This window comes from Ailuropoda melanoleuca, chromosome 10, assembly GCF_002007445.2.
Source record: "Ailuropoda melanoleuca isolate Jingjing chromosome 10, ASM200744v2, whole genome shotgun sequence".
In the NCBI taxonomy this organism is placed as follows: Eukaryota; Metazoa; Chordata; class Mammalia; order Carnivora; family Ursidae; genus Ailuropoda; species Ailuropoda melanoleuca.
In genome coordinates this window covers 9,553,792-9,577,756 of record NC_048227.1, presented here as the reverse complement: position 1 = coordinate 9,577,756, position 23,965 = coordinate 9,553,792, and the positions used below count along the sequence as shown (strand labels likewise).

General features: G+C 45.1%; 1 long non-coding RNA gene across 1 annotated transcript in view; it reads left to right on the top strand.

The window, feature by feature from the left end:
- The window catches only part of LOC109489769, a 26,336-nt gene extending 5,536 nt beyond the window's left edge, over nucleotides 1–20,800 (top strand). The window contains exons 2-6 of the long non-coding RNA XR_002142881.2: nucleotides 2,739–2,866; nucleotides 7,373–7,506; nucleotides 9,935–10,086; nucleotides 12,054–12,271; nucleotides 20,314–20,800. This is a non-coding gene — a long non-coding RNA (uncharacterized LOC109489769). The remainder of the gene's footprint in view (nucleotides 1–2,738; nucleotides 2,867–7,372; nucleotides 7,507–9,934; nucleotides 10,087–12,053; nucleotides 12,272–20,313) is intronic.
- Nucleotides 20,801–23,965: the final 3,165 nt, after the last annotated feature.

The following is a 23,965-nucleotide window of genomic DNA, read 5'->3' as shown; positions in this document are numbered from 1 at the left end:
CTTTTGAAGATTTTTTTTTATTTATTTGAGAGAGTGCAAGCAAGAGAGCAGGAGCAGGGGCAGGGGCAGAATGAGAGGAACAAAAAGACTCCCCACTGAGCAGGGAGTCCGACGCGGGGCTCGATCCCGGGACCCTACGATCATGACCTGTGCCGAAGGCAGCCGCTTAACCGACTGAGCCACCCAGGCACTCCTCATTCTCTTTCAAAACCAATCTCAAATGTCACCTCCCCCAGAAAGCCCAATGTCTATGCTCCCCAGACACTCCTGACGGGCGTACCCCTTTGTTACGTAAGTGTATGTGCAGACGCGTACATGTTCACCTCCTTTATGTACACAATGGACAAGATTCAGACTTCATGCATGAGTACACAGTGAGGTCTGTCTCCCCCACACCCTGGATTCCAGGCCCCCCAGTTCCCCTTCCCCAGAGCAACCGCTGTCCCTCCACACCAGGAACACCCTTCCTCAAGAAGAGCCTCGGGATTTCTTTTGACCTGCCAACGGACACCAAGTGCCTGCCGGGCCGGGCTGATCTTGTCCGTCTCTGCAGGCTCTCTGGCTGCAGGAAGTTGATGTTTGGGCAAACCACAGCCATCTACAGACAAGGCTCCAAGGCAGTAAGAGGGAGAATAATGGAGCCCTCGTGGGGGGGTCTGTGAGCCCCTGACAGAAGAATGGACCACGGCACTACTATGACTCCCCCCTACTAGCTTCCCAGCGGCGCAGGGCGGAGACTGGAGCGTGGTCCTGGGCAGCTCCGGCATCATAGACAGTAGCCCCTGCTCCTGCCACCTTCCTGCACGAAAGTGACGTGGCTCAGTGCAGCTGCTTCGGGCTGGGATGTTCCCACCTTCTCTGGCCTACCCTTGGACATGCAGCTCCCTTGGTGGCGCATCAGGGAGACCCAGCTCCCTGGGGAAGGCAAGGACCGAGGGGAGGCATGTGGGAGAGGGGGATGGGCTGAGGCGGTTCTGTAGGAGCCCCGCAGAAACCGTCAGCTTGGAAATCAAGTGCCAGCTTCTTTCCAAGAATGTTCTGACTGTCCGATCAAGGAAGATTTCAATTCAAGGGCCGCACATTGCTGGGCACCGGGCCAGGGAAGAACACAGACGCTCTCACCGGGTCCCTGCGACAGCCGTGCAATGTCGGCCTCATGTGGAACCGAGTGGAGAAAGCTGTGCAGGGAACACCGTCCACCCCTCAGCAAGCAGGGGTTGGACAATTACTTGAAAGATGGACGGTTTCCATATCGCAGGGTATGGGGATGAATTTTGCTTTTGTTCCTCTTGGGACTGGCTCAGAGGTTTCCAAACGTGCAGAAGAGCAAGCTTTGGGCTGGTACACACAAAATTGAGCAGACTCGGGCAAAAGCTGCCCCACTCAAAGCACCGCTGAACTTGTTTTTTATCCTAAATTTGTTTTTCTAGCAAAGAACTGGGACCAAAGGGAAGGGAGAGGTGGCAGGCTGTTGAGGGGTGGGGTCCTGAAGGGTACGGGATGATGGGTGAGGAGCTGTGCCAGGGGGAGACCCTCTGTACCCACTTCTGGCTTTTCTTTTTGGCCCCGGGATTCTGCTCTGACAGCTCAAGCCTTGGGAAGGAAGGGAAGGCCCACATTGTGGGGGGTGAAGAGGATCAGAGAGCTGGAAAGAATGGGGAGGGCGACAAGATCATCAGAAGCAGCAAGTCATGGGAGCAGTGACAAGGGATGAGGTTGGGATGGAACCCCTCCCTGGGGCTTTGTGCCTTGGCAGTGTCACTGCCAGTGAGGTTTATCTGAGCTGTAATTGTTGCTAACTGGAAGCCCTCCCCGGGAGACCTCAGCAGCCTCAGTGGGGGGACACTGGGCTTCCTGAGTCCCCTGGGCCCGGAGCTGGATGGCTAGTCGTGTCATACAAGCCAGGGGAGCTTGGCGACCCTGGGGCCACAGGTGTCACCGTCGGATCCTGCCTACCCAACCAGCCCCATCCCCAGCCTGTCCCCCACACTGAGTCCTCTGGTGCCAGCCCTCTCCCAAGTCCTTGCTTCTGTGCCTTTGCATACGCTGTTCCCTCTTCCCAGAATGCTCTTACTTCTCCCCATTGCTCCCACGTGCCCACCAGACAACCCCCTACCCCTTTTCTATGCTCCCTGCACCTGCGGCCTCCTCCAGGGTCTGCCTCCTCCAGCACGGTCTGTTGGCATATCTGCCTCGACCACTATGCTGTGGGTGGTCCAGTCTAAGGGCCCCCTGGGGTTCATTTCTATCCCCTCCACCCACCGAAGTGCAGGCAAACGGGTGGGCCACTTATGCTTGCTGAAGAAATGAATTTTTAAAAAAGCTACTAGCATTACAAGACATGTGGCTGTAGACCGAGCTGATGTGGAATTTGTACTCACCTGGAAGAGTCGTTCTGAGGGGTGGGAAAACAAATGCCACCCATCTTTAAGGTAATGTCAACAGACGTCCACTGGCGCTGCTCTGCCAGCATTGCGGTTCCTCATGCACGCACCCCTCTACACCCTCCCCCGTCAGCAAGGACATGGGATCCACGCCAGGACAGGCATGATATCCAGCTTCCTGGGGACAGCGATCAGTCCCGATGGCGCACACATGACCCAGAAGGTCAGTCAGTTGCCATCCTCGCCATCGATGCCCGCTTGCAGGGAGGTAGACCCCCCCTGCTGGGGTTGCTCAGCTGGAACTGCGTGGTGAGCCACTAGATTTGATTTCTGTTTTGCTTCGTTTTTCTTCAGCCAGTTTGAGCTGGTGTCCATCGCTAGACACCACACCAGTTCGACTAAAGAAAGGTCCAAGTCAAGGCAAGTGCATGCTTCTGATGGGTCAGAGAGCCGTTTCCACCCTGCGCAGTGCCGTTTTAGAGGTACGGAAATAAAACACCGCTCGCTCCCAGTGTGTTGAGGGGTCTGGAGACTGTGTCCTATATGTAAAATGAGGAAAAACCTGGGAACTTTTAGCCAGAAGAAGGGAAGGCTCCTGCGGTTGCAGAGAGACATGTTGAGAGGACCGGACTTGGGTAATAGCCAAAAGATACAAGAGGAGGGGTGACCAGACAGTGACCACAGCTGTCTGACAAAGGGGGCACTGCCATGTGAGGTAGTGAGATCCCTGTCACTGGAGGTATTCCAACAGATGGACTAGGAATCAAGAATACTCATGAGGCAAGGGGTGCCTGAGTGGCTCAGTCAGTTAAGCCTCTGCCTTTGGCTCAGGTCATGATCCCGGGGTCCTGGCATCGAGTTCCGTATTGGGCTGCTTGCCCAGTGGGTAGCCTGCTTCTCCCCCTGCTTATGCTCACTCTCTCTTTCTCTCTCTGACAAATAAATAAATAAATCTTAAAAAAAATATATCAGGGAGGAAAGGATTGGTGGGGGCCATGTTTCAGATTAACAGAAAATAAAAAACCCCAGCAGGCAAAGCAGCCCCAGAGCTTTGACTGGTTCCTTATGTGAACAACAAAGCAAAACAGTTATAAAATACTTTTGAGACAATTGGGAAGACTTAACTAGGGACTAGATATCAGATAATACTGGGAATTACTGTCAATTCTCTTGAGTCTGATAATGGGATTGTAGTTTTTTGTTTTTTTGTTTTTTAAGATTTTATTTTATTCTTTTAAAGTAATCTCTACACCCGACGTGGGGCTTGAACTCATGACCCCAAGATCAAGAGTCACATGCTCTACTGACTGAGCCAGCCAGGTGCCCCGGCATTATGGTTTTTTGGTTTTTGTGGTTTTTTTTGAAAGATTTTATTTATTTATTTGACAGAGAGAGAGAGAGCACAGGCAGGGGGAGCAGCAGAGGGAGAGGGAGAAGCCGACTCCCTGCTGAGCAGGGAGCCCAGTGCGGGGCTCGATCCCAGGATCCTGGGATCATGACCTGAGCTGAAGGCAGACACTTAATGACTGAGCTACTCAGGTGCCCCGAGACAGTGTTTTATACTCATGGTATTCACTTTTGTGTAACCTAAGAGACCCCAAAGCCCAGTTGAGATGCAGAATGGGCCTGGGACAGCAGAGTGGGCTTGGGATTTCTGGGATCTGGGAGGGTTTCAGAAGCACTGGGGTGAGGCTGGAGAGGGGGCCTGGGTAGAATAAGGAAGGGCCTTGAGTGCCAGGTTAAGGAGGCTGATTTTGTCTGCAGGGGCTTGAGCAAGCTGCCGAATGGCTGGAACAACATTGGCAAGTCAGTGGGAGCAGTGAGGGTGCTGATGGGCTGGAGAAAGGAGCCTTAGTCTCAAGTGCCTTGAGGGGCAAGGCAGCCTGGGTGGGGCCTGTGATCATCAGGGCAGATAGGAGTCCCCTCTGGAGGGAACAGCTGCCACTTGGGGACAGCTAGTATTCCTCCAAGGGGGCAAAATGCGTGTGGGTCCAGAGAACTCAAGAGCATCCAGAATTCTTCCTCCATATGAGAAAATCTTCTAGTTTATAGCGTTGGTGCATTTAAAAGCAGAAGCGAAGCAAAACATTGTTGGAAGCAGACAAAGCAAGACTAAAGCCCTGGTCAGGCGCAGGGACCACCATCCCTGGGGGAGTGAGGAGGTGTGACAGTCCAGAGGGCGTGCTGCGGCCAACCTCTGGTGGTGATGGGGAGGCCTGACTGCCGAGGCACCCAGAGGTGGACTCCATCCAGGAGACTTGGTGACTAAGCAGGTTCAGGAAGGGGAGGGTGGAGTCCAGGGTGACTCCCAAGTGTCCAGCGTGGGCCACGAATGGGTGGAGAGGACACTCTGGAGGCTGAATCACGGGAGGAGGGCAGGAAGCTGGGGGAAGGGGAAGTCGGAGTCTGAGCTGGAGACCTGTAGAGTGAGCCTGAGGCCCTGGGGAGGGCGGCCCTCCCAGAGGAGGAGACTTCCAGGGAGAGTCTGAGGGTCAGAAAAGAGTCTGAGAGTCTAAGGATAGAATGGGGAAGAGGGGAGGGAGTGAAGAAGGAAAGACAAGGCTTTCAGGGCCAAAAGAGGCCATGGGGTCCTGACTGTCCCTCAAGGTGTTCTTAATCCTTCTCAACTCTGTGCCACGCCCTCAACAGATAGACAGGTGGGGGCTAATACAGATCCTGGGGCAGCCCCTCAGGCCTGTCCTCCAGGCAGACTGGCCCATTCATGAGCACTTGATGCAGGTCCAAATCCACAGGATGGAATCTAGGCCAACCCACGTGATTCCCACTTGAGCTCCATCAGGATGGTCAGACGTGGACCAAGGCTGGAATGCAGGCTGTCCACACCCTGGGATTAGTCTGACCCGAGCCTGCCCATCCTATGGGGCCGTGGGGAGCAACTCCTTCCTGTTTTAGGGGAAGGGAAAATGGCCAATGGCCTTTTATTGAGCAGTTACTATGTGCTGGGGCCAGGTACTACCTAGTTTGATCGCATATCAGACCTGCACAGTGGACATGATGCTGACCACAGAGTGTCGGCCGAAGTGTCGGGCATTCATTCATCCAACGTACATTTACCCAGTATCTCCTATGGGCCATTAAACTGCACTGGGCACTGGGGATGCAAAAATCTAAGACACCAGGAGTTGAATCAGGAATTAAGTTGTGTGTTGCTTTCGAGTTACACAGGACGGGTCCCCACCTCCACCCTCTTTGTGGCCCCAGCTCCACCCGGATTCCGGTATATCCCCTAGCAGGCTGTATCAGAATTTTGGCAGGATGAGAGGGGCTATGAAGCTTGTTCTTCTGAAAAACCAACCCATATGTCGCTGATTTGGCAGGTTAGGATAACCAGAGAACTCTGCTAGTGAAATTCTTTGAAACGTTGCATAAAATTTTAAAATTGTATTTTAAATGCACAGCTGAGCCCATGACTGACTCATGATCTCAGCTCAGGTCTTGATCTCAGGGTCATGAGATCGAGCCCCGTGCTGGGCTCCACACTTAGCGAGCCCCCCAAAAATGGACATTGTACCCAAGAGCCATGTTGAGTTGACTCTTGAAAGGCCACCATCAGTGAAAGGAGTAACTAGAGATAATGTGTCGGGGGGCGGGGATAATAAGCAAGCTGGTCCACCTCAGTGTGAGAATTCAGAGCCCTTGACCTGGTTTCACATGTGCGGGATTCCAGATCACTCCACAGAAATGGTGCAGTAACTTGCAAGCCAAGAAATCAACAGAAATAAAGTTACTCTTGAAGAAAAAAAAAGTGAGGATGGGGCATCATGGGGAGCCCTGAAGGTGTGCCCCTTCTCAAAATAAAATGAAAAACAAACACAAACGATGAGTTTACAGTTAAGAAGTGTCAGATAAAATAACACGAAATCAGAGAAGGAGACAAACCATAAGAGACTCTCAGCTCTAGGAAACAAACTGAGGATTGCTTGTGGGGAGGGTGGTGGGGGGATGGGGCAATTGGGGGATGGGCATTAAGGAGGGCACTTGATGGAGCACTGGGTGTTATATAAGACTGATGAATCACTGACTGCTACCTCTGAAACTATCAATACACTATATGTTAATTAATTGATTTTAAATTAAAAAAATAAAAAAAAAAGAAATGTCAGAGCCTTGAGGAGGTAATTTTCCACATGTGAGACTCAGAGGCACAACAGTTAGGACCAACAACAGGAAAGGGAGCGTAAAATTCAATATGTTGATTATGATTAAAGACATAAGAAATCGAAATACAAACCCTAAGAAAACAAACACCATAAACCCTCCTGGATTTGACAAAGAACCGGAGTTTCTAAGAAATGAAAAATGTTGTTGTTAGAACAAAGATCACAGTGAAGCCTCAACACGTGGGTTGAACAGCCTGAACACCGCAGAAGAGAGGATGAGTGAGCTGTGATAGGAGATTTCAAGGAGTACAGGGAGCTGAAATGATGAAAGAAATATGAAACAGACATTAGGAGACACAGATAATAGGATCAGAATACTCAGCATCTAGTAGAGTTTCCAGAAAGAGTATGATTCCGAGAATGAGGTAGAGGTAATATCCGAAGATAGAATGACTAAGAGTTTTCTGGAATTGTCAAGAACTGAGGAAACACTGTGGATCCTGAACATAATGAAAGATAGGTCCATGTAGATTTCTGCAGTAGAAATATGCAGAAAAATGTATTAAAAAAGATTTTCTCTCTCACAGATCCTCTCTGAAAGAATTGTTAACGATGTATTTGAGGAAGAAGAAACTTGTGTTTAGAGTAATGTAAGAAGTAATGAGGAACAAGGAGGGCAAGTGACCCAGGCGAGACCTTGGTGAAGGTCTTGGCTAAGAAAAGCAATGGTAAAAACTGGCAGAACTATCCAAAACAATCATTGCAGTACCCTGGAAGTTAACAAAACACAGCAATTTGAAAGGCATTTATTTGACAAAAACTCGAGCCTCATTAATAACGGTGGCATCTGTGACATTTCATTTCCAGGCGACTCCCGTTTCCCACCCTGTACTCCAAAGGCCAGGACATGGTGGCCATGAAAACTGGTAGCCTCACTGCCGCTGGAGGGGCTGACCTGATTTGGAGCTCTGCAACAAAACAAAACAAAACAAAAACTCATGGTGAGAGGCAGTGTTGAAAATAATATCAATTAGTGGCTAACACATGGGGGAAGGCCGATGTCATGGCCGCCCAAGGCTTCAGTGCCGTTTGTGGCAAGAAAGTGACTAGCTGCAGTTTTGAGAAGATCTTGGGCACAAGATAGCCATGGGGGAATTTGGGAAGCTCCAGCATATATAATCAAGAGTCGGATGCTCAACTGACTGAGGCACCCAGGCACCCCGAGGCAGATCGCATTTAATCCTCCCCACCGAGGAGTTTCTAGCCTGCATTTGGGAAAAATGAGGCCCCGAGAGATAAAGTAGCTTGCTCTAGATCACGCAGCTAATACACGGCGGAGCTGATACCTAACTCTGGTGGGCATGACATGCAGAAAAACAGGAGAGCAGCACAAGCATGGGAGAAAAGCAGGAACTGGAAACTGTCGGAGGGGGCCCTGGTGCTGGACTTAGTAGGCAAAGACTTTAAATCCGCTATTACAAATATGTTCAAAGAACTAAAGGAACACCTGTTTAAAGAATTAAAAGAAGTATGACAGTCACTCATCAAGTAGAGAATATCAAAAAAGAGATACTGATTTTGGTTTTTCAGAACCACGAGAGAAAAAATTTCTGTTGTTTTAAGCCACCAAGTGTGTGATCACTTGTTACGTTGTCAAATAATATTCCATTTGTGTGGATATACCACCTGTTTTTCTCTTCACCGGTTGATGGCTAGCTGGGTTATTTCCACTCTTTGGCTATTATGAATAACCGTGCCGTGAACATTTGTGTACAAGATTTTGTGTAGAGGGGCACCGGGGTGGCTCAGTTGGTGAAGCATCTGCCTTTGGCTCAGGTCATGATCTCAGGGTCCCAGGATCGAGTCCTGCATTGGGCATCCTGCTCAGTGGGGAGTCTGCTTCTCCCTCTCCTTCTGCCCCACTCATGTGTGCTCTCTCTCATTCACTCTCGCTTTCAAATAAATAAGTAAAATCTTAAAAAAAAAAAAAGATTTCGTGTAGACATGTTTTCACTTTGTTCTGAGGAGCTGCCAAATTTTTTCCAATTGCCTGCACCATTTAGCATTCCAACCATCAGTGTATAAAGGGTCTTTTTTTTACAACCTCACCAATGCTCGTTATTGCCTCTCTTTTTAATTATAGCCACCGTAGTGTGGGGATGAAGTGGTATTTCTTCTTTAGATTTGTTTTTTTCTTTAGTAATCTTTATATCCAATGTGGGGCTCGAACTCATGACCCCAAGATCAAGAGTCACATGTTCTTCTGACCGAGCCATCCAGGTGCCCCATGTGGTGGTGTTTTTTTTTTAATTCAGTATCTACCTTTAATGATAAATGTCCAAAGATGTGTTATTATATGTAATATTTGAGTAGATTAACAGAGCAACAACAAATTTAAAAAAAGGTATGACCTATTTCTCTATATCCTACTGCCTACTGCCACCATCTTGGCTTAAGTCACCACTGCGTTTCTCATAAAAGTCTCCTAATTGATTTCCCTGCCTGAAGTTTCACTCTTTGCCAGTTTCTAACACATTCTCCACTTAGTAGTCTGAGTGGTTTTAGTAACTGGCACATTTCCTTATGTCATCATCCTGCTTAAAACCCTTCAGTTCAAGGGCTCCTCATTGCTCTCGGCACACTCGGTTCCTTATCAAGGTTCGCCAGGTGTTTGAGGATGCAGACTTCTCTCTCATCTCCTCTCTTCCACCAGACAGAACGACCCTGCTTCAGAGGACGAGTCCTGCTCTCTCGTATCTAGGTCTTTGCCACTCTCTCTGTAGGACCACCTCCCTCTTTCATTTCATCTACACTCCTTTTAGGTTTCTTTTAGGTGTTTCCTCTGCTGAATCTGGGTTAGGGGTTCCTCCTTTACTGTGCTGTGGTCCTCTGGGCTCATTCCACCAGAGCTCTTGCCTATTTACCCTTCCTCCCTCCCTCCCTCTCCTTCCTTCCTCCCTCCCTTCTTCTCTTTTTTCTTTTCTTTTTCTTTCTTTCTTTCTTTCTTTCTTTCTTTCTTTCTTTCTTTCTTTCTTTCTTTCTTTCTTTTTTCCTTCCTCCCTCCCTTCTTCTCTTTTTTCTTTTCTTTTTCTTTCTTTCTTTCTTTCTTTCTTTCTTTCTTTCTTTCTTTCTTTCTTTCTTTCTTTCTTTTTTCCTTTCTTTCAGATTGTTTTTATTTTGAGAGAGAGAGAGAGTGTGTGTGAGCAGGGGGAGGGGCAGAGGGAGACTCGGTGCTGAGCGAGGAGCCCCATGCCAGGCTTAATCCCAGGAACTGGAGATCATGACCTGAGCCAAAATCAAGAAGTCAGATGCTTAATCGACTGAGCCACCCAGGTGCCCCACCCCCCTCATCTGTCCTTTTCAGTGGGAGATGGAAATTCACTTTAAAGAGAGGGATTGTTTCTAGTTCACTGTCTTGTTCTTGAACAGCATTTAAATCTTCCTAAAATGACAACAGTCACAACAGCTTTACGGATGACTTCTGCTAAACATTCGAGGAATTACACAAAAGTGTAATACATATGTTTCCAGAAACTAGAAAGAGAAAAAGGAAAAGGAACAGTACGCATGGATTCCATGAGGTTAGTATAACTCAATGCAAAACAAAGCAAGGACCACAGGATAAAGGCAGAGGACCATATTCTTCCAAATTATGGGTGTGGGTATGGTAAAAAACATCCCCGCCAACCAAATACAACTGCATGCATAAAAATGAATACATTAGGGCGCCTGGGTGGCTCAGTCAGTGAAGCCTCTGCCTTCGGCTCAGGTCATGGTCCCAGGGTCCTGGGATCAAGTCCCACATCGGGCTCCCTGCTCTTTGGGGAGTCTGCATCTCCCTCTCCCTCCGCTGCTGCTCTCTCTCTCTCTGTGTCAAATAAATAAATAAATAAATAAAAAATAAATAAAATATTTTAAAAAATGAATACGTCAGAGCAAAACTGGGCTTGTTCCAAAAATGCAAGGGTTTTTTTTTTTTTAAAGAATGCAAGGTTTTTAACATTGAAAAAAATATTAATCTAATTCATGACATCATCAGTTTAAAGAAGAGACCCCAGGGGCCCCTGGCTGGGTCACTGGGTGGAGCATGTGACTCTCGATCTCGGCGTCGTGAGTTCGAGCTCCACGTTGGGTGTGGAGGTTGCTTACAAATAAAATTAAAAAGTCAATCTTTAAAAAAGAAACACCACCTGAGCACCTCAGTAGATGAAACAAGAAATGTTCCATACTTTTCAAAATCTATTCATGCTCTGAACTCCTTTCAAATACTAGATGGAGGGGAACTGCTTTAATCTGATCGAGTATCTACTGACAAACTTTAATAAATTTAATTTTCAAAAGAGAAATATTGAAAGCACCCCTTTAAAATTGGGGACAAGAAAAGCATTCTCACTATTGCCACTTTAGTTCAACATTCTAACGGCAGCCCTAGCCAGTACAGAAAAGCCAGGAAAAGAAGCCAACGGTATTTGAATTGGAATAGGTTTTACTCGTTCAAAAAATAAAATAAAATAAAATAAAATAAAATAAAATAAAATAAAATAAAATAAAATAAAATAAAATAAAATAAAATAAAATAAAATAAAATAACTACATATGTGATCATCTACACTGAGGTTTCACCTATTTATGGAAGACTTAATAATATTTGAAAAAATTACTTGAATTTGTTATTGGCATGTTTGAACTTCTTAAAGTAGACTCTTAAAGCTTTTCATGAGTAGTTTGGGGCCAGCCTCGGCAGGAAATGGAGCACATTTTATATGTCCGTAATTGCTCTGCTGTGTTAACTCAGCAGCTTACAAGGTGGAATGCACTCCAAAAGAAGGAAATTACATAAATTTAAAAGTATAATTAATTATACTAATTTGTATAAAACAACTGGCTCTACCATAAACTGATGAAAAGACAGTAATTTGATTTCATGCTTAAATGGTTGTTTTTGTAGTTGAAATGATCATCGAGGTGATATGGGATTCCAACAATTGCAACATAGTTTTATTGTATTACAAAGTACTGAAAAAAGAAGTATTGTATGGATTTGCCAAAATTCTGTAATTTGGAGAAGGAATCGCCTTCTTTAGATCTGTATTTCCAGAAAGTCTCTCCGATTTAGAATGCTGTATTACAGGCAGATTATGTTCATTGAAAACCATTACTTACATTTTGCAGCACTCTCAGCTCCAACAGAGGAACAGTTGTTCCCATCTTTTAGCATTTTAGATTTGCCTAACTTACAAAATTGCCATGTGTCAAAAATCACACTTCTGTAATTGCTAAAGCATGATATGTCAGATTATTTGAATGTAGTTGTGTTTTGAAGTAATTGTGGCCATGAAACCTTCTTTTTAAAAGGAGACTTGTGCATTCTATGACTTCTAAATCAATTCCGGCATAAATCCCAGGTCCTTAATGCTTTTAATAATACGGCTTGGGGGGACCAGTTGACTTACATTAACCCCTAAATGCCCTGCCGTGGTTTTTATTTATGGGAAATCCTTCTTTCTTTTTTTTTTTTTTTTAAAGATTTTATTTGTTTATTTGACAGAGATAGAGACGGCCAGCGAGAGAGGGAACACAAGCAGGGGGAGTGGGAGAGGAAGAAGCAGGCTCATAGCAGAGGAGCATGATGTGGGGCTTGATCCCCTAACGCCGGGACCACGCCCTGAGCCGAAGGCAGACGCTTAACCGCTGTGCCACCCTGGCGCCCCGGGAAATCCTTATTTCTGATTACCGAAGGCCACGTGCTATCTGGAAAACAACACAGTACGTGAGTTTTGTTTCACAGTTCTGTGCATGTCATTAACAGCAGATAAATAGTATTTCTGATCCTGGCAATCGTGGACTCAGTATGTTGCTGAAAGGCTATTAACTTTTGCCTCTATTTTATGGTGCTTAATGTAAGCGACCAACTTGTCAGGTTTCCTATGAAAGAGTTAATATATGCATGTGAACCGCAGAAATAGTACATGAAACTATTTGAAAATTAGTGAGTTTTTTCCCTTTAAAAGATTTTCTACAGGGGCACCTGGGTCGCTCAGTCTGACTTTGGCTCAGGTCATGATCTCAGGGTTCTGGGATCGAACACCACGTTGGGCTCTGCGCTCAGTGGGGAGTCTGCTTCTTCCTCCCTCTCTGCCCCTCCCTCTGATTGTGTGCTCTCTCTCTTTCTCAAATAAATAAAATCTTTTTTTAAAAAGTTTCTACTTATTTGAGAGAGAAAGATTTTATTTATTTGAGAGAGAGTGAGCAAGAGAGAGAGAACATGAGTAGAGGGTGGGGGAGAAGAAGCATACTCCCCGCTGAGCAGGGGGCCCAATGTGGAGCTCGATCCCTGGACCCTGAGATCATGACCCAAGCGGAAGGCAGATGCTTACCCGACTGAGCCACCCAGGTGCCCAGTCATTTCAGTTCTTCTCTCTGCCTTGACTCTGCCCTTGCTTGCTTGGTATAGGGATCAGCCAGAGATTTGGGCAGACTTATACCAGAATCTGGGACTTCCCTGGATCTCTTCTTTTCACAATGCTCCTTTACTTTCCATCAGTTGTGTTTGTCCCAAATATTGTCTCCAGGTTCTTAAGTCAGAAAGAGTAATTTTAGGGGTGCCTGGGTGGCGCAGTCGTTAAGCGTCTGCCTTCGGCTCAGGGCGCGATCCCGGCGTTCTGGGATCGAGCCCCACATTGGGCTCCTCTGCTGGGAGCCTGCTTCTTCCTCTCCCACTCCCCCTGCTTGTGTTCCCTCTCTCGCTGGCTGCCTCTCTCTCTGTGTCAAATAAATAAATAAAATCTTAAAAAAAAAAAGTAATTTTAGATTGGATAGAGCACTCACTCTATGACACTGTCTTGACCTCAGACTGAAAGCTGTAAATATGGGAGACACATTGTACCAGTCTTTTCTTACAATTTTTAACTCCTCTTCAGAACCTGCCTGTGTTCACCCTCCAGTGCCTTTGTGCTATTTATAAATATTTGTCTAGAGTTTTCGGTTGTTATCTGTGGGAATGTTGGGTTTGTTAAGTGCTTATTACTTGGCTATCCTGGAAGTGAACCAAATTTTCCAACTTTGATGAAAAACATTAATTCATTGATTAAAAAAACTCCATGAAGCCCAAATTGGATAAATGCACAGAAAATCGCACCTAAGCAAACGAGAGTCAAGCTGCTGCAAACCAAAGGTAAAGAGAAAATATGAAAAAGAGACAAAGGAAAAAGATAGAACATGAAAGAGAACTATAAGAATAATGGCTAACACCTAATTAGAAATAGTGGAAGCCAGAAGACAATAGGAAGACACGTATAAAGGCTGAAAATACAGCCTGTCAGCCTAGAATTCTATGCCCAGGGAAATAACTTCAAAAATGAAGGTAAGGGGCACCTGGGTGACTCAGTGGTTAAGCATCTGACTCTTGATTTTGGCTTAAGTCATAGTCTCAGGATCGTGAGATCAGCCCCAAGTTGGGCTCCACACTGGGTGTTGAGTCTGCTTAAAATCCTCTCTGTCCTTTTCCCTCGCCCCTCGCTCATGTGCATGCTTTCTTTCTCTCTAAAAGAAGAAAAAATGAAGGTAAGATAAAGACTTTTACAATAAAAGTAGAGGAAATTTGTTTCTAGCAGACACGCACTATGAAATTGTAATAGGCTCTTTATCAGAGGGGGAAATGATACCAGAGGGAAACTCAGATCTAAAGGAAGGGATGAAGAGTGCCACAAATTATAACTATGTAGGTAAAAGAAAAGATTATTTTTTTTCTTTTCTTGATTTACTTAAGGAAATTGGTAAAGCAAAAAAATACTAACAATGTATGGTGAAGTTTATAGCATATGTAGAAGTAAAACACACTGTAATAATTGTACAAAGGATGGGAAGGGGTAGGGGAGTTACATCGGTGGGAGGTCCTTATATTATGTGTGAAGTGATAAACATTAATTCAAGGTAAACTGAATTAAGGGTTAGTTTTGTAATTTCTAGAGCAGTCAATAAAACATACAGAGAGTGGGGGTGTCTGGGTGATGCCCAGTTGGTTGAGCATCTGACTCTTAATTTTGACTCGGGTCATGATCTCAGGGTTGTGGGATTGAGCCCTGCATCGTCTCCATGCTGAGCATAGAGCCTGCTTGGGATTCTCTCTCCCTCTCCCTCTGCCCCTCCCCCTGCTCATGTGCACGTGCTCTTTCTCTCTCTAAAAATAAATGAATAAAATATGTAAGAAAACAACAACAACATAGAGGGATAATTAAAAAGCCAAAGAAGGACATAAAATGCAATTCTAAAAAAAACCCAGAAAGCTTAGTAAATCCAAAAAATGCAGAAAAAGAACACAGGAACGAAGATCAGATGGACAATTAGAAAACAAAAGCAATAACTATCACATTAATGATATTAAATGTAAGTGGATAAAATGTTACTGAAGGCAGGGTCTGAAAAGTTGGTTAACAAAAGAAGAGCAAATCATATGCTGTTTGCAAGAAATGCAGTTTAAATGTAAAGACACAGGTTGAAAGTAAAAGCACACAAAAAGATACACCATGTAACCACCAACCCTAAGAAAGGTGGAAATGGCTATATTAATATCAGAGATAAAGGATATTTTATGATGATAAAAGGGTCAATTCATTAAGACACAGCTATCCTAAATCTGTAGGCGCCCAATAACAGAGCTCCAAAATCTAAGAAGCAGGGAAAGGGTAACTTTTCAACAAATGGATTAAGGACGCAAACCCAGAATATCTAAAGAACACTTAAAACTCAATAATATAGGGGTGCCTGGGTGGCACAGCGGTTAAGCGTCTGCCTTCGGCTCAGGGCGTGATCCTGGCGTTATGGGATCGAGCCCCACGTCAGGCTCCTCTGCTATGGGCCTGCTTCTTCCTCTCCCACTCCCCCTGCTTGTGTTCCCTCTCTCACTGGCTGTCTCTATCTCTGTTGAATAAATAAATAAAATCTTAAAAAAACCCTCAATAACATAAAGAACAAAACCAATAGGAAAGGGCAAACATTCGAACAGGTACTTGGCCAAATGAAATATATGGGTGGCAAAAAGCGAATAAGAAGATGCTCAAGGGGCGCCTGGGTGGCTCAGCCGTTAAGCGTCTGCCTTTGACTCAGGTCATGATCCCAGGGTCCTGGGATCGAGCCCTGCATCGGGCTTCCTGCTCGGCGGAAAGCCTGCTTCTCCCTCTCACACTCCCCTTGCTTGTGTTCCCTCTCTCGCTGTCTCTCTGTGTCAGAATAAATAAATAAAATCTTAAAAAAAAAAAAGAAGATGCTCAAAGTAACTGGTCACTGGAGCAATGTATATTAAATTCACAATGAGATGCCAATGACTAGAGTTAGAAAGACCGATGATACCCACTGCCATTGAAGATGCAGAGAAACGAGAACTCTCAGACATTGCTGGTGGAAGTGAACAAGAGTACAGCCATTTTGGCAGTTTCTTATAAAGTTAAGCACACACTTAACCAAAGGACCCAGCAATTCCACTCCTGGGGATTTATTCAAGAGAAATGAGAACATATGTCCTTATAATGACTCGTATATGAATGTGTAATAGCCAAAGCCCAGGAACAACCACCATGTCCACTAACGGAAGAATGCAAAAAAAAAAAANAATCTTAAAAAAAAAAAAAGAAGATGCTCAAAGTAACTGGTCACTGGAGCAATGTATATTAAATTCACAATGAGATGCCAATGACTAGAGTTAGAAAGACCGATGATACCCACTGCCATTGAAGATGCAGAGAAACGAGAACTCTCAGACATTGCTGGTGGAAGTGAACAAGAGTACAGCCATTTTGGCAGTTTCTTATAAAGTTAAGCACACACTTAACCAAAGGACCCAGCAATTCCACTCCTGGGGATTTATTCAAGAGAAATGAGAACATATGTCCTTATAATGACTCGTATATGAATGTGTAATAGCCAAAGCCCAGGAACAACCACCATGTCCACTAACGGAAGAATGCAAAAAAAAAAAAATAGTACAAATGGGATACAAATAAGCGATGCAAAGAATAAAATACAACTGGGCTCAACAGCATGGATACACCTGGAAAGAATTAAGTTGAACAAAAGAGGCCAGGCATAAAAGAGTACATGCTGGCTGCTTTCCTTCATTTGAAGTTCAAGAACTGGCAAATGTGGGGGCGCCTGGGTGGCACAGCGGTTAAGCGTCGGCCTTCAGCTCAGGGCGTGATCCTGGCATTATGGGATCGAGCCCCACATCAGGCTCCTCCGCTATGAGCCTGCTTCTTCCTCTCCCACTCCCCCTGCTTGTGTTCCCTCTCTCGCTGGCTGTCTCTATCTCTGTCAAATAAATAAATAAAATCTTNACACCTGGAAAGAATTAAGTTGAACAAAAGAGGCCAGGCATAAAAGAGTACATGCTGGCTGCTTTCCTTCATTTGAAGTTCAAGAACTGGCAAATGTGTTCTAGGGTGATAGAAATCATAACAATGGTTGCCTCTGGGGTGGTAATGGTGGGGATTGATAGGAAAAGCCCCAAGGGAGCTTTCTGGAGCTATAGAAATGTTCTCTATCTTGATTGGCATGGTGGCTACCTGGGTGTATACATTTATTATCCTTGTATTCTTCAAATTGGGCACTGAAGATTTGTGCGTGTCACTGTGTGTACATTTTACCTAAGAATTCTCTTGGAGTTTTTTCCACATATTTTATATTTTAGGCTTATTTGGTCTCTCCCCACCACCCCCACTGGAATTCTAAGGAGAATAATCTGGGGCACTTGGCGTGGTTCAGTTGGTTAAGCATCTGACTCTTGATTTCAGCTCAGGTCATGATCTTGGAGTCCTGGGATTGAGTCCTGCCTCGGGCTCCATGGTCAGCAGGGAGTCTGCTTGAGGATTTCTGTCTCCCACTGCCCCTTCCGTGCTCTCTTTCTCTCTCAAATAAATAAATAAATCTTAAAACAAAATCTTAGGTATAAAATATGTGCTGTTGTCCGTCAGCTGCACAAATGCAGACATTGGGTGTTACAAAGCAGTTTCTGATAAAGGAGTAAATTGAGAGCATTCACAAAAGTATCATTTCTGCACTCCCGCCTGACATGAGAGTACGCAAATGTACAGTCCTTTTCTGGAAGTGCGGCTTGCTTGAATGAGTCTTTTAAAACCTGCAGACTTCAGGGTTTTTTGCTATATTCTGTGAACTCTAACCAGTAATCCCCAAAAGTCGGCATCCTAGCCTTTTAATAACTTGTTGCCCTTATAATGATGGTTAATTTAATGTATATACTTCTGATGTATGTAAAAGAATATAAATAATTAAGGTTCTTTTTGTTAAGTCAGGACAGTGTCATTGGCACTTTTTCCCTTTCCCTACCTGCAAAAAATTAATACAACTCCAAATCTATTGGATTTCTTATTCAAACAGAGGGTTGTGAAGTCTGAGTCTTATTGAAATTTACAGTGCTAAGGAGTGGAAGAGAAGGGGTATGATGGACTTACTTGATGGAATGGTCAAGAGGTTAATGAAGACAGAGAGTAAATGTTGAATGATGTAATTACTGAATGAATAGTTCAGCTGTTCATCCTGAAGGTAAGAAGGCAGCTGAGAGTCCTACATCTTGCAAGTTCAATTACACAGTATCATTAGTTTGTCCAGCGAGTATTTCAATCCCACTCCTGGTACCAAGTACTATAGCAATCAGGGACCAGTCAAGGATAAGGGAAACCAAAACCTATAATTTACCAGGGCTAAGAGCTCTAAGTGGTGTTCAGGACCCTAAGGCAAGGGTGCCCTTGGGTGGTGCCCAGACTATGGAGGAGGTGGTATGTCCGAGTGGTGCTCGGACCACTAAAGAGAGAGCTGTGGGCAGCTTGGGCTATGCATTCTGCAAGCGGCTGGGGGCAGAAGCCAAATGGCTGCTGCTATTTCAGAAATACAGACAACCCCTGGAAAACTGGAAGGAAGTCCTTTCTCCTCTTTGTCCATTTTCCAGGGTCCCTTTAGTGCTTCCCATTGTCAGAAGTGAGAAGGAAACCAGCAGGAAAGAGAAACGGACCTTCAAAGGTGGGATTGTGAGATTGATTTGGTTAGATTTTTTACCTTGAACTCAGAGCATCTTGCCAATTTAAATGGGATTCTGGTATCTGCTGGCATAAAGAGACTGGATAATCTAATTACCCAATGAATGAGATAACCCAGTTAGATAACCCAACATGGTGTGGAAACAAATGGCTAAGAAAAACCATTGGGAAAGGAAAGGATTAACATGGGGCTTTAACTTCTCAGCTCAAGTCATGGTCAGAGAACCAGACAGGTTTTGGTGGCTGTATCAGCTATCTATTGCTGCGTAACAAATTACTCTAGAATTTAGTGGTTTAACATAATAAACATTTCTCTCACAGTTTCTGAGGGCCTGGAATTCAGGAGTGGCTTGTCTGGACGGTTCCGGCTCTGGGTCTCTCCTAAGCTTGCAGTCACGAGACTGGCTGGGGTCACATCAGCCGAGGGCTTGACTAGGCTGGAGGGTCCATTCAAAGGCACTGCTTCATATGGCTGGAGAGAGGGTGTGATGTCGGTTTGTCCTTTAAGTTCTAGTTTTCACTTCATGTATTTCAAAAGAATGTTTTTAGGTGTATACACATTTTATTTGAAGAGGGGGCACAGAAGGGACAGAGAAGCCCTAAGCAGACTCTGTGCTCAGTGCAGAGCCTGATGTGGAGACATAGAGCCCGACGCCCGTCTTGTGGTGCGGAGCTGGTTGTGGGGCTTGATCTCACGACCCTGAGATCACAACTTGAGCCAAAACCAAGAGTTGGTCGCTTCACCTACCATGCCACCCAGGTGCCCATAGGTGTACACACATTTTAGAGAGTTAAGCCCTTTTGGTTAGTTGGCTCTTTTTTTAAATGTAAATCGCTCTTTATCCTTAATCATTTTCATGGTTCTTTTTTTTTTTTTTCATTTTCACAGTTCTTTAGACGACTTTGATATTAATCGAAGTGAATCAAATCTAAATATAGCCAAGCCAGCTTAGAAAAATTGGTGTTTGTGTGGTATATCTTTTTCCATCCTTTTACTTTTAACCTACTGCATCATTATATTTCAAGTTTGTTTCTTGTAAACAGCATATAAATTTAAAAAAAATCCAATTTGACTGTCTCTCTCTTTTTTGGTAGGAACAATTTATATATTATAGAATTCTTTGACTGTCACACTGTTTGCAAATATTTTCTATATGTTGCAAATATTTTCTCCTGGCTTGCCATCTGCTCTGGTTAGATTTTTAAAAACTATTATTTAAAAACTTTACGTAGAGTAAAATTGACTTCCTTTTCTGCTTACAGCTCAATGTGTGTGTTTTTTAAAGTAAACTCTGCCCCTAACGTGGGGCTCAAACTCATGACCCTGAGATTAAGAATCACGTGCTCTACCGACTGAACCAGCCAGGTGCCCCCAGCTCTGTGTGTTTTTAACACATTTAGATTCATAGAACCACCACCACAATTAGGATACAAAACAGTTGAATCATCCTCAAAAAACTTCCTCTTGCTGCCCCTTGTAGTCAAATCCTTGCTTCACCTTCATCCCTGGCCCCTATTGATTTCCATCCTTACTGTCTTCTCTAGAAAGTCATGCTGAATGTCATCTTCTGAGACTGGCGTGTTCACTTCAGCATAGTGCTTGTGAGAGGTAGCCATGTTACTGCGTGTACCAACGGTACTTTGTTCATTTTCTTGTTAAAGGGAATTTGGGGTGTTACCAGATCTGGCGATTATGAATAGAGCTTTTGGAAACTTCCATGTACTTTACAGGGTGTGTATGAACATAACTTTTAATTTCTCTAGGGTGAATACCTGGGAGTGGAATTGCAGCGTTGCATGGGAAGTATATGGTAAGCGGATGTTTAACTTTGTGGGAATACAGAGTGACCACGTTATTTGGCCTTCTTGCTACCAATATGCGAGAGTTCCAGTTGCTTCACATAGTCACCGACACTTGGTTGTCAGTTCTAAAGAAGCTAGACATTCTAAAGGCACCCTGTACACATTTACTTCTTGTCCACTCACTTGTCTTCCTGCAATGACCAGGACTCCAGAACAATAGTGAAGAGGAGTGATGAGGCTGGATGGACCTCTCTGCCTTTTTCCTGATTTCAGGAAGAAAGCCCGCATTCTTTCACCATTAAGTATAATGTTAACTGTGGGTTTTTCTGTAGCCTTTAATCAATTTAAGGATGTTACCTTCTATTTTTGATTTGCTGAGATTTTTTTTTTTTTAAACCAGGAATGGGGGTGCCTGGGTGGCTTAGTCAGTTAAGCGTCTGCCTTCAGCTCAGGTCATGATCCCAGGGTTCTGGGATCAAGCCCTGCATCGGACTTCCTGCTTCTCCCTCTCTCTCTGCCCCTCCCCCCTTCCTGATGTGTGCACCGTCAAATAAATAAAATCTTAAAGAAAAACCCAAACAGGAATGGATGTTGAATTTTTGTCAGATGCTTTCAGGATCATTTGATATCTTCTAATATTATGATTTTAAAAACTGCGATCTAATTCACACACCTTATCATTTACCATTTTAAGTGTATAATTCAGTGGTTTTTAGTATGTTTGCAGGGCTGTGCAACCATCACCACTATCTAATTCTGGAACATCTTCATCCCCCACATAAACGCCATACCTGTTCGCAGTCCCTCCCCATCTTCTCTCCCCCCATGAATCGACTTCCTGTCCCCATGGATTTGCCTGTTCCGACACTTCATGTATCATCAACATGGGACCTCTTCTGTCTGGCTTCCTTCTCTCAGCCTTGTGTTTTTTTTTTTTTAAAGATTTTATTTATTTATTCAACAGAGATAGAGACAGCCAGCGAGAGAGGGAACACAAGCAGGGGGAGTGGGAGAGGAAGAAGCAGGCTCATAGCAGAAGAGCCTGATGTGGGGCTCGATCCCACAACGCCAGGATCACGCCCTGAGCCGAAGGCAGACGCTTAACCGCTGTGCCACCCAGGTGCCCCTCAGCCTCGTGTTTTCATCCTTGTTGCAGCGTGCGTTACTTCTTATTCCTTGAGAAGGCAGAGTAATACTCCACTGTGTGGAGCTGGCAGAATTGTTCACATACTCATCCACAGGTGCACGTGTGGGTTGTTTCCCCTTGTTGGCTCCTGTGAACACCCATGTGCGAGTTTCCGCGTGTACGTATGTTCTCATTTCTCCAGGTCATATACCGAGTGTAGAACTGCAGAATCAAATCTGTGTTTAACATTTTGAGGAACCGCCGAATTGTTGTGCACGGTAGCTGCGTTATTTTTATATTCACACCAGCATGGTTTCCAATTTCTCCACATCCTCTCCCACACTCATTTTCTATCTTTCAAAAGATTATGGCCATCCTGGTGGGTGTGAAGTGGTGTCTGGCCGTGGTTTCTCCATGGATCGATTAAAACACTGGACCACTAGTATATTCCTGGCATAAAGCCTACGTGGTCATAGTATATTGGTTTTAGACATTTTTTTAAAAAGATTTTATTTATTTATTCGACAGAGATAGAGACAGCCAGCGAGAGAGAGAACACAAGCAGGGGGAGTGGGAGAGGAAGAAGCAGGCTCATAGCGGAAGAGCCTGACGTGGGGCTCGATCCCACAACGCCGGGATCACGCCCTGAGCTGAAGGCAGACGCTTAACCGCTGTGCCACCCAGGCGCCCCTAGACATTTCTTGATTCTATTTGCTAATACTTTGCTGAAGATTTTTGCTTTTATATTCCTGAATGATACTGGTGTGAAATTGTTCTTTTTTTTATCCTGTATCTGATTGTGGTGTCAGGGTAGTTCTGAGCTCGTAAGATGAATTAAGGAATGCTCCCTTCTCTTCTATTTTCTGGAAGAACTTGTGTAGAAATGGTGGCTTTCCTCCTTTAAATTTGCCATCAACACCTTCTGGGCCTGAACTTTCCTTTTTGTGAGCATTTTGAAGGATAAATTCAGTTCATTTGGTAAATAAATGATTGGTCACATTTTTTCTTTCTTCTTCGGTGAGTTTTGGTTGGTTGTGCCTTTTAAGCCATCCGTCCACCTCATCAACATTCAAACTTCTCGGGCGCCTGGGTGGCTCAGCCATTAAGCATCTGCCTTTGGCTCAGGTCACGATCCCAGGGTCCTGAGATCGAGCCCCGCATCAGGCTCCCTGCTTGGTGGGAAGCCTGCTTCTCCCTCTCACACTCCCCCTGCTTGTGTTCCCTCTCTCGCTGTCAGATAAATAAAATCTTAAAAAAAAAAACATTTAAAACTTCTGTGCACCAAAGGACGCTATCAAGACAGTGATGAAAATGTTCTAAAACTGTGGTGATGGTCGCACGGCTCTGTGAAGACATTAGAAACTATTTTACATTCTAAGTAGGTGACTTGCATGTGAATTGTATCTTAAGTGTTAAAAAATCGATTATGACATTGGAGCCAGTTTTGGAAGTGAGGACCGCAGCAGCTCTGGGTATTTTCTTCTTGTGTGTCCATCAACGAACCCCCTGCCTTCCCTTATTTGATGTAAGTGTATTGACAAGGATGGCAAGCTTCACTGTTTAAGTTACACACACTCAAGGGGAATCCGAGTGGTGGAAATGGAGACTCCAGCATGTGTCTGTGCACGAAGGATCCCTGCTCCTCGTTGCTGGGGGGGGGGGGCGGCCGCGGGGAAGCACGAAGTTGTTAGAGTCATATGGAAATTGAAAGAGTAGAATGATGTGTACGGGTGACGAGTAGCCAGCGGGGCGGGCTGTGGTTACTGTGTGTCCGCCCCAAACCCACTCTGTTTTTTGTGATGCTGTCGCTAGACCACTGAAAACTACCTTTCCCAGGCTTCCCTGGCAGCTGGTTTCCTGTTAAGGTCAGCCTGCTATTAGGGGCCAGCTGGGGGGGACCTGGAAGTGAAACAAGGGAAGGCCTTTCTTGTGCTCTTCCGCACTCAGCAGCAGCGGCAGGTTTTGGCTCCAGCGATGACCATTTTTGCACCCACCTTCTGAGAAGTTCCAGCATCAACTGCTTAGAATCCCATCCTTCCCCTCAACACACATCAAAGATATAAGCACTGCAGGGGCGCCTGGGTGGCTCAGTCGGGTAAGCATCAGACTCTTGATTTTGGCTCAGGTCATGATCTCAGGGTCGAGAGATCGAGCCCCGTGTTGAGCTCCAAGCTGGGTGTGGAGCCCACTTAAGATTCTCTCTCTCTTTGCCCCTCTGTTGCTTGTGCGCTTTCTCTCAAAAAATTTATTTTTTTTAAAGGTTATTTATTTGAAAGAGAGAGAGCATGAGTTGGGGGTAGGGGCAGAGGGAGAGGGAGAAGCAGACTCCCCGCTGAGCAGGGAACCCACCATGCAGGCTCAATCGCAGGCCCCTGGGATCATGACCTGAGCCAAAGGCAGATGCTTAACCGACTGAGCCACCCAGGTAACCCTCAAAAAAAAAAAAAAACTTTAAAAATCCAAGCACTGGTCTCACAGGGCTCCTCC